This window comes from Cervus canadensis, chromosome 28, assembly GCF_019320065.1.
Source record: "Cervus canadensis isolate Bull #8, Minnesota chromosome 28, ASM1932006v1, whole genome shotgun sequence".
Taxonomy (NCBI): Eukaryota; Metazoa; Chordata; class Mammalia; order Artiodactyla; family Cervidae; genus Cervus; species Cervus canadensis.
In genome coordinates, this window is record NC_057413.1 from 47,499,312 (window position 1) to 47,511,312 (window position 12,001).

Here is a 12,001-nt window from a genome sequence, read left to right on the forward strand (position 1 = left end):
TGTGTGTGTGCTCAGTTGTGTCCGACTCTGTGCAACCCCTTGGATGGTAGCTCACTAGGCTCCAATGTCCATGGGATTTCCTAGGCAAGAATACTGGAGTGGGTTGCAGTTTCCCACTCCCAGGGGATCTTTCCCACCCAGGGATCAAACCTGCATCTCCTGTGCCTCCTATATTGTCAGGTGGCCTCTTTACCACTGTACCACCCGGGAAGACTTTATTTTTATTGGAGTATGATTGTTTTACAATGTTGGGTTAGTTTATCTTGTACAACGGAGTGATATTTGTGTCATGATATATATATGAAATCCATACATCCCTTCTCTCTTGGACCTTCTCCCCACTCCCATGCTCTAGGTCATCACAGAGCACCGAAGTGAGTTCCCTGTACTACACAGCAGACTCCCAGTAGCTATCTATTTGCCCCCCAGTTGCCACTGCAGCACTGTTTACAATAGCCGGGACACAGAAACAACCCACATGTCCAACAACTGATGAGCAGATAAAGTAGATGTGGTACAGGCTTTTTTAACACAGAGAAAAATATAAACAACCCAAATATAAAGGAGTGAAGAGACGCAGAGAAACTAGAAGAACAACAATCCACGAAGAACTCCTCAATCTTAATTAAGAGCAAAAGGGGAGGAGAACACACCCAGGAAGAGATGTGTCCAGTCCATGTGGGTCTTTCTTTACAAACTCACAAATGCACTTTAGGGATGTAGTCATCAACGCAGAAATCATGTAAAAGAAGAAAAAGACATTTTCTCCCCTACCTGACTTGTCATAAACCCACAATGAAATTAATTTGGTTTCAATTTATGTGTCTTGGGTATGAGCCACTATCATGTGGCTGAATGTGTACTCATGCCAGAGTGCAGTTTCTGTATGAATTCAGTATGTGTTCAATTCTTCATAGTGTTCCCTGAGCACCTGTACATACCCTGGGGATTTGCAAAGACCCTTGACTCCTTCCTTGCCCTCTGCGTAGGCTCTGGCCCGTGTATCATTCAAGGCTGGGCCCAAATGCTCCTTCTAGCTTCACTCAACCTAGTCATTTTTTCCTTCCAAAGTACTTGCCAACTGTACTTTTAGTTCTCAGTGAACACTGTTTCCTGAATACCTTGTCTTATTATGAAATGTTTTTCCAATGTATGTATGAACAAGATCATAAATCTCTCGAAGGCAAGTCTATATCCGTATTACTTCTTAGCAGCTCCGCCCACATCACAGAGCCTAACACAATTTGATATATATTTATTTTACTTTAATATCCTTATTATGTAATTAATACTTGATGGAAATGTTCATTATGGAAATGTTAGATGATGCAGACAAGCAAAAAGATTTAAAAATTAACCATAATTCTAATATTGGAGAGTAACTACTACTGATATTTTGTATAAGGTGTATACCAAATAGGATGTATAGAGGAGCTAAAGTTTTAATGGAATAAATTGAAATATACACAGCCACAAGTAAGATGGGGTTATAAGGATGCAGTGACATTTCTTGAGAAGCCAGGAAGATGATGTGTCACTTGTGACCCAGGGCTGGTAGCATAACTGTGCCTTTAGAGACTTGGTCGAGCATCCAGAAAATACTTCTCCCATCACTTCTTGGAATTCTTATAGCTAGAATAAAGTCCTCTTGCGACAGTATTCAAACAATGTCAGGAGACATGAGGTCCCCGAACACGCAACATCATCTGGGAACTTGCTAGAAATGCAAATTCTCAAGGCCCATCCTAGACCAATTGAATCAGAAACCCCGGGGGTGGGCCCAGCAGTGTGTGTTTTAACAAGCCTTCCAGGTGATTCTGATGCACAATAAAGTCAGAGAACCACAATCTAAGATAGTGGGGGGGTGGTGGTGGTGGTGTATCTTGTTCATTATTGAGTTCTCTGTCTCAGAAGGTTGGAAAGAATTTGCTAAGTCAAGAATACAAACACCCCTAGAGATGCATAACTTTTAAACATTATTTTTATTATGGTATATTTCTCATCAAAATATGTAAAAGATATAATGAGTACCCAGTATATCCAGCACTATCTATAGCAAATTAAATCTTAACAGTTGGCCACATTTCCTTCAGATATTTTTTTGAAGAACAAAAGCATTGCAGATTCAACTGAAAGCTTTCTGCATGTCCTCTTTCCAATCTCATTCTTCTTTCTCCTTCTTCAGAAATAACCAAGATCATGAATCATTAATCATTCTTGTACATGTTTTTTTTTTCTTGTACATGTTTTATGCTTTAACTGCATATTCATGTATCTGTAAACAATATATGGCACTATTTTGCAGGTTTTTAAAGTATTTAAATGGTGTCACACTCTACATACCCTGCAATTAGCTTTTCTGAATTGTTTTTAAGATTTATCACTGTGCAGACCCAAAGCTGTGATTCATCATTGTAATTGCTATATAATATTCCCTTCTATGAATACATGATGATATATGAATCTGATCTTCTATTAATGACATTTAAATGTCTCCAGTTGATTTAGTTTTTCACTATTAAAAGTAATGCTGCTACAAACATATATATCTTCTGGTGCAATCAAATTGTGTTTCTCTAAGGTACAGACCAAAGAATCAATTTCGTGGGATGTAGGAATCAGAGCATTTCCAATCTTAATAAATAAAATCAAATTGCTCCCCAAAGTGGCTATACCAATTTCGATACTCTTTTCCAACATTTGAAATTGTTGAAATTTTAGATTTTTGCCAACCTGATGAGTATGAAATAGTACTTCATTTTTATTATAAATTTCTCACTACCTTAATTTCTAGCAAGGTTCAGTACCTTTTCATATTCTCATAAGCCATTTGGATTTGAGAGACATACAATTAACACATATTTACATGAAAGATATAAATCCCTAACATCATCTGTACTTTTTTAAAAAATTAATTATTTTTGGCTGCACTGGGTCTTAGTTGCTTCTTGCAGGCTTTCTCTAGTTGTGGCGAGCAGGGGCTATTCTTTGTTGCAGTGCACAGGCTTCTCTTTGCAGTGAGTTCTCTTATTGCAGAGGACGAGCTCTAGGGCCCACGGTCTTCAGTGGTTGCAGCACGTGAGCTCAGTAATTGTGGCACTTGGGCTTAGTTGCCCGGTGGCATGTAGGATCTTCCCAGACTAGGGATCAAACCCATGTCCCCTACCTTGGTAAACAGATTCTTAACCACAAGGGAAGTCCTCATCTATACTTCTGAAAGAGTATACTATACTTGCTTGAAAGGGAAGAGAAAGTGGAAAATCCCTGCCAGATGGGAGAAGATGGAGTGAGAAGGTAGAGGTATCATTTGCCATCCTCAAGGTCCTTTCCAGGGCTAGTCCTGGCTAATTGTCACATCAGCTGTGTTTCCTTCCCCCTAGAGCTGGAGTCCCTAGGAGAGGCTGAGGGAAAGTGGATTTATAATTATCCTCTTCATCAAGGAAGGACTTTTCTGGTCCTGAGTTTTTTCAGCCTTCTTGGATTCAAGACTAGTTAAACGAGTGATTGTCAATGAGAGAAGAAAATCCCTAGTCAGGTGTGTTGTGGAAATCTGGGGGGATTTTTTATTTTCACAATGATTAGGGGACTGGTATTACTGGCATTAGTAGATTAGGACCAGGGGTGCTATACCTCCTTCCACATATGACACAGTCCCACCCAACAAACAATTTCCATGGACACTCCAAACCACTTTCAAAAGCCCATTTATATGGGTGGAAACCCTGTTCAAAATGATCAAACCTAGCACCTAACTCTGTTTTCCACATAATCACAAAGTGTACTATCATGGGTTTACACTGATTTTTCCAGGAATGTAGACTACAGTTTAAACTGAGAGAAGATTCTAACTTTGTTTTATTCAGCATCTGACAACTTTATTATGTTTTGTATTATAGTTAAGCCTACGCATTTTATATAGCTTTATGATAAACAGCTCTTCTTTTCTTTCTCCTTTATATGTGGGCATTATAATTATTTAAAACTTCTCAGTGTAGAATGATCATATTACCTATGAATTTCATTTTAGTATTGAAAAAGGACCTTCTGAAATGTTCATTGAGAACCAGTGAACCAATAGTTCCTTGATAAGGAAAGTTAGGCTAAGAGAGTAAAAAAATATCCTAACTTACCCCAAGATGCCACGGTTGGTAACTGAGAGAACTACAAGACCCCTGTAGGATGATGAATCTAAAATACTTCCAAAACCAGTGGAAAAAAAAAAAACATTGGTCCAAATCTTTAAATGGGAAATTCTATCAGAGAGGATCTTATAACTAAAAAGGAAGCATATAGTGAGGTCTATCCCAGAGTAGACTTAAGGAAAATAATTTCAGAGGATCACCTTATAAGTAGGTCTTAAAAGAACAATCTTGTGCCACTAGGACCTCTGCAGGGGTTTGTTTAGCTGTGCCCTAGCTGAGGGGGCAAATGGAGGTGAATTCCAGCCAGCATTCTTCTCACCAAGCTGTGTGCCTGCGTGAAGGGTCTACTTTTGATTTGTCTATTTATGACCATGACTCAGGGCATGCGGGACCTTAGATCCCCGATCAGAGATCCATCCCATGCCCGCTACATTGGAAGGGCTGAGTGTTAACCACTGGGCCACCAGGGAAGTCCCAACGGTATACCTTTTAAAAATTTGCACAAAGGAGATTATTCACACAGTTCCGTGTGCAACCACCACCATCTCTGCTGGTTCACACTATAAAAATCAGCTAGGTTTCCTCCTTAGATCTAAACTATCATCGCTAGCAATATATTCTTCATAACAATATTCCACTGATCTAGAACAAAAGCAATTTAAAAGCCTCGGGCTGTTTGTTATAATGGAATTTTCCTGATGTGAAAAAGTAAGCATTACTGTTGTATTATTAATGGAGTTTTATTCTCTTTTCCACCAAGATGACAGTTTTAGGATCATGTTGGTACGATTTACTCTACTAAATGATTGGAATACTTCTGTGTCACATTTCTATCTTCCTTTTCTAAATTGGAAATATTTGTATTCTTGCTGCAAAGTCCAACATTTAATGAGATTTGAAGTTGTTTGCTTTGCGTTGAATGGGATTAACCCCCTGCCAGAGCCTACTCTCAAGTCTTTGTGTTGGGGAGGCCTTGGTTATGCGGGCAAATGGATGGTTATTCTCAGCAATAAAAATGAGCAAATAACATGAAAGCGCCCATACCTCAAAAAGCAGAAGAGTGACCTCTGATTGACCTTGAGGTCTGTGCGCTGAAGAGAAAAGTTCCTTAACAGACAAAACAAGCTTCGAGCCAGAGAGAAAGAAGAAGATTGCTTACTTTCTGATTACTTTTGTTTAAACCATCCTCCTTCTAGTTTATAATCCTTTATGGGAGCATATTAAGAAGAGGCGGTTTAAGGTCTGTTTGGAGTAGAGGAGAATCGTGAAATAAACAATTAATATTTAGGAAAGAGACCCAGAACCTTCTCTTTGTCGGGTTTTTTTCCTTCCCCTATTTAATGAATATTAGCCTCTGGCTATAGTCTCAGGCATCCTATGTGTTTATTTTGATTGCTGCTGTCATATATTCATTCACTGGGTACACTCTATGTGTTATTTTGGACAATCCAAAAACTAGGGGAACTCATTGGAGTAAATAACGCGATCGTTTCTGCTGGCATGAGTTGTTTATGGCATATAGGATTGTCAATTCCAGTAATAGGGAAGCAAATTCAGTAGTCATGTTTTGTCCTGGCTAAGTGGTCTTGGAACTTTTGCCTTAGGGAATTTTTAAAAAATCAGTCCTACTCCTTCCTTTTTCAGCCAAAGACTCCATTACATCGAAGTTTAACATTTGGTCTCTGTTGCTCCTGTCCCGAGGCTGATCTGCATTGTCCAGCTTCTAGGCTTCTGCTCAGGTCAATGCCTCCTGCTGGGGTGCCCTCCCAAACTTTTGTGCCTATTGAATCCTTCTTATCTTCAAAGGGGAGTTCAAATCTCAGTTCTTCCAAGAAGCCTTGACACCTATTCTTCCTCCTCCAAATTTTGGCAACCCATGGCTTGGTCCTTCCCAATAGACTATTCATTGTCTTTTCAAGCCTACAGGTTCTTATTTCCCCAAATAGATTTTAACTTCCTACAGCAGAAATTGTCAATTGCCACCCAATATCCATTCAATACCCCACTTTTCAGTAATAGAGGTACATTGCCACCCTCTATTAGAGTAGAACTTTCTAATAGAAATTGGTCTCTCCGGGGCTTTCCTGGCAGTCCAGTGGTTAAGAATCCGCCTGGCAATGCAGGGGACACAGGTTCCACTCCTGATCCGGGAAGACATACCACAGGGCAACTAAGCCTGTGAGCCACAGCTACTGAAGCCCATGCACTCTAGAGCCTGTGCTCCTCAGCAAGAGAAGCCCCCGCAATGAGAAGCCCATGTACCAGAACTAGAGAATAGCCCCTTCTCTCCACAACTAGAGAAAGCCCTCACGCAGCAATGAAAATCTAGCACATCCAAAAAATAAAAATAAATATAATTTTTTTTAAAGAAATTACCCTCTCCAGTCTCCCTTTACAAGTATGGTCAGGTGACTAAATTCTGATTAATGAGATATAAAGAGAAAAGTTTTTTGGAACTTACAGGAAGACAGATAAAGGAGGACAAATTCAGATGGGAGGCTAAACATTTTGTCCTTTCCTCCTTCCACCTTCCTGCTGCCTGGGGTGAAGAGGGGACGGCTACAGCTAAGAAAGCCATCTTGAATAATGTGATTTGCAGCAATATGGAATGACCTAGAGATTGTCGTACTGAGTGAAGTAAGTCAGACAGAGAAGGAGAAATATTGTATGATATCCCTTATATGTGGAATCTAAAAAGAAATGATACAAATGAACTTATTTACAAAACAAAAGCAGACTCCCAGACCAGAGAAGGAACTTATGGTTGCTGGGAGATGGGATAGTTAGGGAGTTTGGGATGGACATGTACACACTGTTATGTTTAAAATGGACAACCAACAAGAACCTACTGTATAACACAGGGAACTCTGCTAAATGTTATGTGGCAGTATGGATGGGAAGGGAGTTTGGGGGAGAATGGATACATGTATATGTATGGCTGAATCCCTTTGCTGTCCACCTGAAACTATCACAACATTGTTAATCGACTATACTCCAATATAAAGTTAAAAAAAAGAGAAAGCTATCTTGGGTTATGCAGTGACCTTCATTATGGACCTTCAGTTAAGGATGATGAAATAGATAGAAGGAGGCCAGAGTCCAAAGACTATGAAACCACTAGTCCAACCCTGGCTTATCTCCCCTAGACTTCTTTTCTGGAAAAGGATCAATCTTTTTATGTTTCAGTCATTGTTGTTCACTACAGTAAAATTTACTTCTTCTCTCATCTAGCTTCTTACAAGCAGATCAGTTTTTTAATCATTGCATCACCAGTAGTGCCTGATACAGTACATGATAAATTCTGAACAGTTCAATTCAGTTTAGTCACTCAGTCATGTCCAACTCTTTGCGATCCCATGGACTGCAGAATGCCAGGCCTCCCTGTCCATGACCAGCTCCCAGAGTCTACCCAAACTCATGTCCGTTGAGTCGGTGATGCCATCCAACCATCTCATCCTCTGTCATCCCCTTCTCCTCCTGCCTTCAATCTTTCCCAGCATCAGGGTCTTTTCAAATGAGTCAGTTCTTCACATCAGGTAGCCAAAGTTTTGGAGTTTCAGTTTCAACATCAGTCTTTCCAATGAACACCCAGGACTGATCTCCTTGAGGATGGATTGGTTTGATTTCCTTGTAGTCCAAGGGACTCTCAAGAGTTTTCTCCAACATCACAGTTCAAAAGCATCAATTCTTTGGCGCTCAGCTTTCTTTACAGTCCAACTCTCACATCCATACATGATTACTGGAAAAACCATAGCCTTGACTAGATGGACCTTTGTTGGCAAATAATGTCTCTGCTTTTTTTTTTTTTTTTTGTCTCTGCTTTTTAATATGCTGTCTAGGTTGGTCATAACTTTCCTCCCAAGGAGTAAGCATCTTTTAATTTCATGGCTGCAATCACCATCTGCAGTGATTTTGGAGCCCAAAAAAATAAAGTCAGCCACTGTTTGTACTGTTTCCCCATCTATTTGCCGTGAAGTGATGGGACCAGATGCCATGATCTTAGTTTTCTGAATGTTGAGCTTTAAGCCAATGTTTTCACTCTCCTCTTTCACTTTCATCAAGAGGCTCTTTAGTTCTTCTTCAGTTTCTGCCATAAGGGTGGTGTCATCTGCATATCTGAGGTTATTGATATTTCTCCCAGCAATCTTGATTCCAGCTTGTGCTTCTTCCAGCCCAGCGTTTCTCATGATGTACTCTGCATATAAGTTAAATAAGCAGGGTGACAATATACAGCCTTGACGTACACCTTTTCCTATTTGAAACCAGTTTGTTGGTCCAACAGTTCTAACTGTTGCTTCCTGACCTGCATACAGGTTTCTGAAGAGGCAGGTCAGGTGGTCTGGTATTCCCATCTCTTTAAGAACTTTCCATAGTTTATTGTGATCCACACAGTCAAAGGCTTTAGCATAGTCAATAAAACAGAAATAGATGTTTTTCTGGAACTCTCTTGCTTTTTAGATGATCCAGCAGATGTTGGCAATTTGGTCTCTGGTTCCTCTGCCTTTTCTAAAACCAGCATCTGGAAGTTCATGGTTCACGTATTGCTGAAGCCTGGCTTGGAGAATTTTGAGCATTACTTTGCTAGTGTGTGAGAAGAGTACAATTGTGAGGTAGTTTGAGCATTCTTTGGCATTGCCTTTCTTTGGGATTGGAATGAAAACTGACTTTTTCTGTGGCCACTGCTGAGTTTTCCATATTTGCTGACATACTGAGTGCAGCATTTTTACAGCATCATCTTTTAGGATTTGAAATAGCTCAACTTGAATTCCATCACCTCCACTAACTTTGTCTGTAGCGATGCTTCCTAAGGCTCACTAGACTTCACATTCCAGGATGTCTGGCTGCAGGTGAGTGATCACACCTTCTTGATTATCTGGGTCGTGAAGATCTTTTTTGTATAGTTCTTCTGTGTATTCTTGCCACCTCTTCTTAATATCTTCTGCTTCTGTTAGGTCCATACCATTTCTGTCCTTTATTGTGCTCATCTTTGCATCTCTAATTTTCTTGAAGAGATCTCTAGTCTTTCCCATTCTATTATTTTCCCCTATTTTTTTGCACTGATCACTGAGGAAGCCTTTTTTACCTCTCCTTACTATTCTTTGGAACTCTGCATTCAAATGGGTATATCTTTCCTTTTCTCTTTTGCTTTTCACTTCTCTTCTTTTCACAGCTATTTTTAAGGCCTCTTCAGACGCTATTTTCTTCCTGACTCATTTTAACAGTTTTTCATCATCATTAATATTATAATTTCTGTTTTTCAAATCATGCCCATTAATCTTATGCTCCAATTTCAAAAGTTGATATTGTTTCCACTGTATAGTTTTTTATCCTTACAGATGAAGTCATTTAAGAAATAGAAGAGATAGCAAGGGGGAATAGGAGAAGGCCATTATTAGATAACAGAGAGAAGGAGGCAAGTTCACCCTATGACCCAGAGGAGCCCATATAAAAGATGTTTTCATGGGTTTAATTTCATCTGGTTAGTTTTGCTCCATTTCAGGCAAAGGAGAAACAAGGCATTTATATGCCTGTACAATTCTCTGAAGCCCCATCTTCTTTCATTTATTTGACCTTCTGGTAATGAGGTCATCTGTGATCTATGATATGGACCCCAGTCACTTAGCAGGAAGAAGTACTCTAGAAGTTTTGAACCATGTTATCCAATCATGTTATCCAGTCAGTCAGAACTTGGTCAAGAAATAAAAGTCATTCCAGGTATTACAAGATGCTCAATATCGCTCATTATCAGAGAAATGCAAATCAAAACCACAATGAAGTATCATTTCACATTGGTCAGAATGGCCATCATCAAAGAATAAATGCTGGAGAGGGTGTGGAGAAAAGGGAGCCCACTTACACTGTTGGCGGGAATGCAAACTGATAGAACCACTATGGACAACAGTACGCCTTTTGCTTCTCTTCTTTCCACAGCTATTTGTAAGGCCTACTCAGACAACCATTTTGCCTTTTTGCATTTCTTTTCCTTGGGGATGGTCTTGATCCCTGCCTCCTGTACAATGTCACGAACCTCTGTCCATAGTTCTTCAGGCACTCTGTCTATCAGATCTAATCCCTTGAATCTATTTGTCATTTCCACTGTATAATCGTTAAGGGGATGATTTGGGTCATACCTGAATGGTTTTCCCTACTTTCTTCAATTTAAATCTGAATTTGGCAATAAGGAGTTATTGCCCTATTATTATTTCCTCGAACATGAATGGCTGCCAACCCTCTTTTTTAAAATTGGAGGATAGTTGCTTTACAATGTTGTATTAATTTGTGCTGTACATCAAAAAGCCAATCAGACTTCCGGGTCTTGTCTGCCCTGGTGGACTGGCTGTAGTTATGCGCTCCCGGTTACTTTGGAATGTTTTTCGGGGCTTTTGGGCCCGTCGGGATGTTGTCCCGGCCCGCCAACACCTGAGCTGCGGTAACCTACCCCTGGAGGAGCTGTTTGCCCGCGGCGGACCTCTGCGGACCTTCCTCGAGTGCCAGATGAAAATGAGGACTTAAGGAAACTTGCCGAAAATGAAATAACTTCATGTGAAAAAGAAATAGCTCAATTAAAGCATCAGATTATCTTACTTTGGTTCCCTCAGAAGAAACAGATAAAAATGATTTGATCCTGGAGGTAACTGCAGGAGTTGGGGGTCAGGAGGCAATGTTGTTTACCTCAGAGATATTTGATATGTATCAGCAGTATGCTGCATTTAAAAGATGGCATTTTGAAACCCTGGAATATTTTCCAAGTGAAATAGGTGGCCTTAGACATGCGTCCGCCAGCATTGCGGGTTCAGAAGCCTATAAGCACATGAAGTTTGAAGGAGGTGTGCACAGAGTCCAGAGAGTGCCCAGGACAGAGAAGCAAGGCCGCACCCACACCAGCACCGTGACTGTAACCATCTTACCCCAGCCCACCGAGATTAACCTGGTGATTAATCCTAAGGATTTGAGGATTGATACTAAGCGAGCCAGTGGAGCCGGGGGGCAGCATGTGAACACCACGGACAGTGCTGTCTGGATCGTTCATCTCCCAACGGGTATTGTTTCCGAATGCCAACAAGAAAGATCTCAACTGAAAAATAAAGAGATGGCTATGAAAAAGTTACGTGCAAAACTGTACAGCCTGCAGCTAGAAGAAGAAACAAGTAAACAATACAATGCTAGGAAGATTCAGATTGGCACAAAAGGAAGGTCAGAGAAAATAAGAACATATAATTTTCCACAGAACTGGGTCACAGATCACAGAATAAACAAGTCATTTCATGATCTTGAAACTTTTATGCAAGGAGAGTACCTACTGGATGAACTTGTACAGTCATTGAAGGACTGTGCTAATTACGAATCTTTAGTAGAAATTATTTCCAAAAAAGTTTAAGTTGATTTGTAACTAAAGATTTGTATAGCTTCTGAAAATTCTGTTATAGCAAATCAGGTTGTGTATATACAGTATTCTCTTGAAACACATGAAGTTAACATAGTTGAGAGTAACATTTTTAATAAATAGCTAATTTATATAAGTCTCTGAATGTATTAAGTAAAAAAACATACAATATAAAAAAAAAAAGCCAATCAGCCACACGTATGCATACATCCCCTCTTTTAGATTTCCTTTCCATTTAGGTCACTACAGAGCACTGAGTCAAGTTCCCTGTGCTATATAGCCAGTTCTCATTTGTTATCTATTTACAATGGCTGCCAATCTTGAATAAAATTTTATTTATAAAAACTCTTCCCCATGTCTTTCTCCTGAATATAATAATTCTTAGGAATAAATGGGGGACGGATTCTCTTCCAAAGCTGTACAGAGTATATGGCAAATCATAGCTTTGTTATTTTAAGGAAAAAGAAGTTTAAAC

The 12,001-nt window shown here is 39.8% G+C and overlaps 1 pseudogene; it reads left to right on the forward strand.

Annotated features, from left to right (window-relative positions):
• Positions 1 to 10,487: 10,487 nt before the first annotated feature.
• On the forward strand, positions 10,488 to 11,606 carry LOC122429150 (annotated as a pseudogene).
• Positions 11,607 to 12,001: the final 395 nt, after the last annotated feature.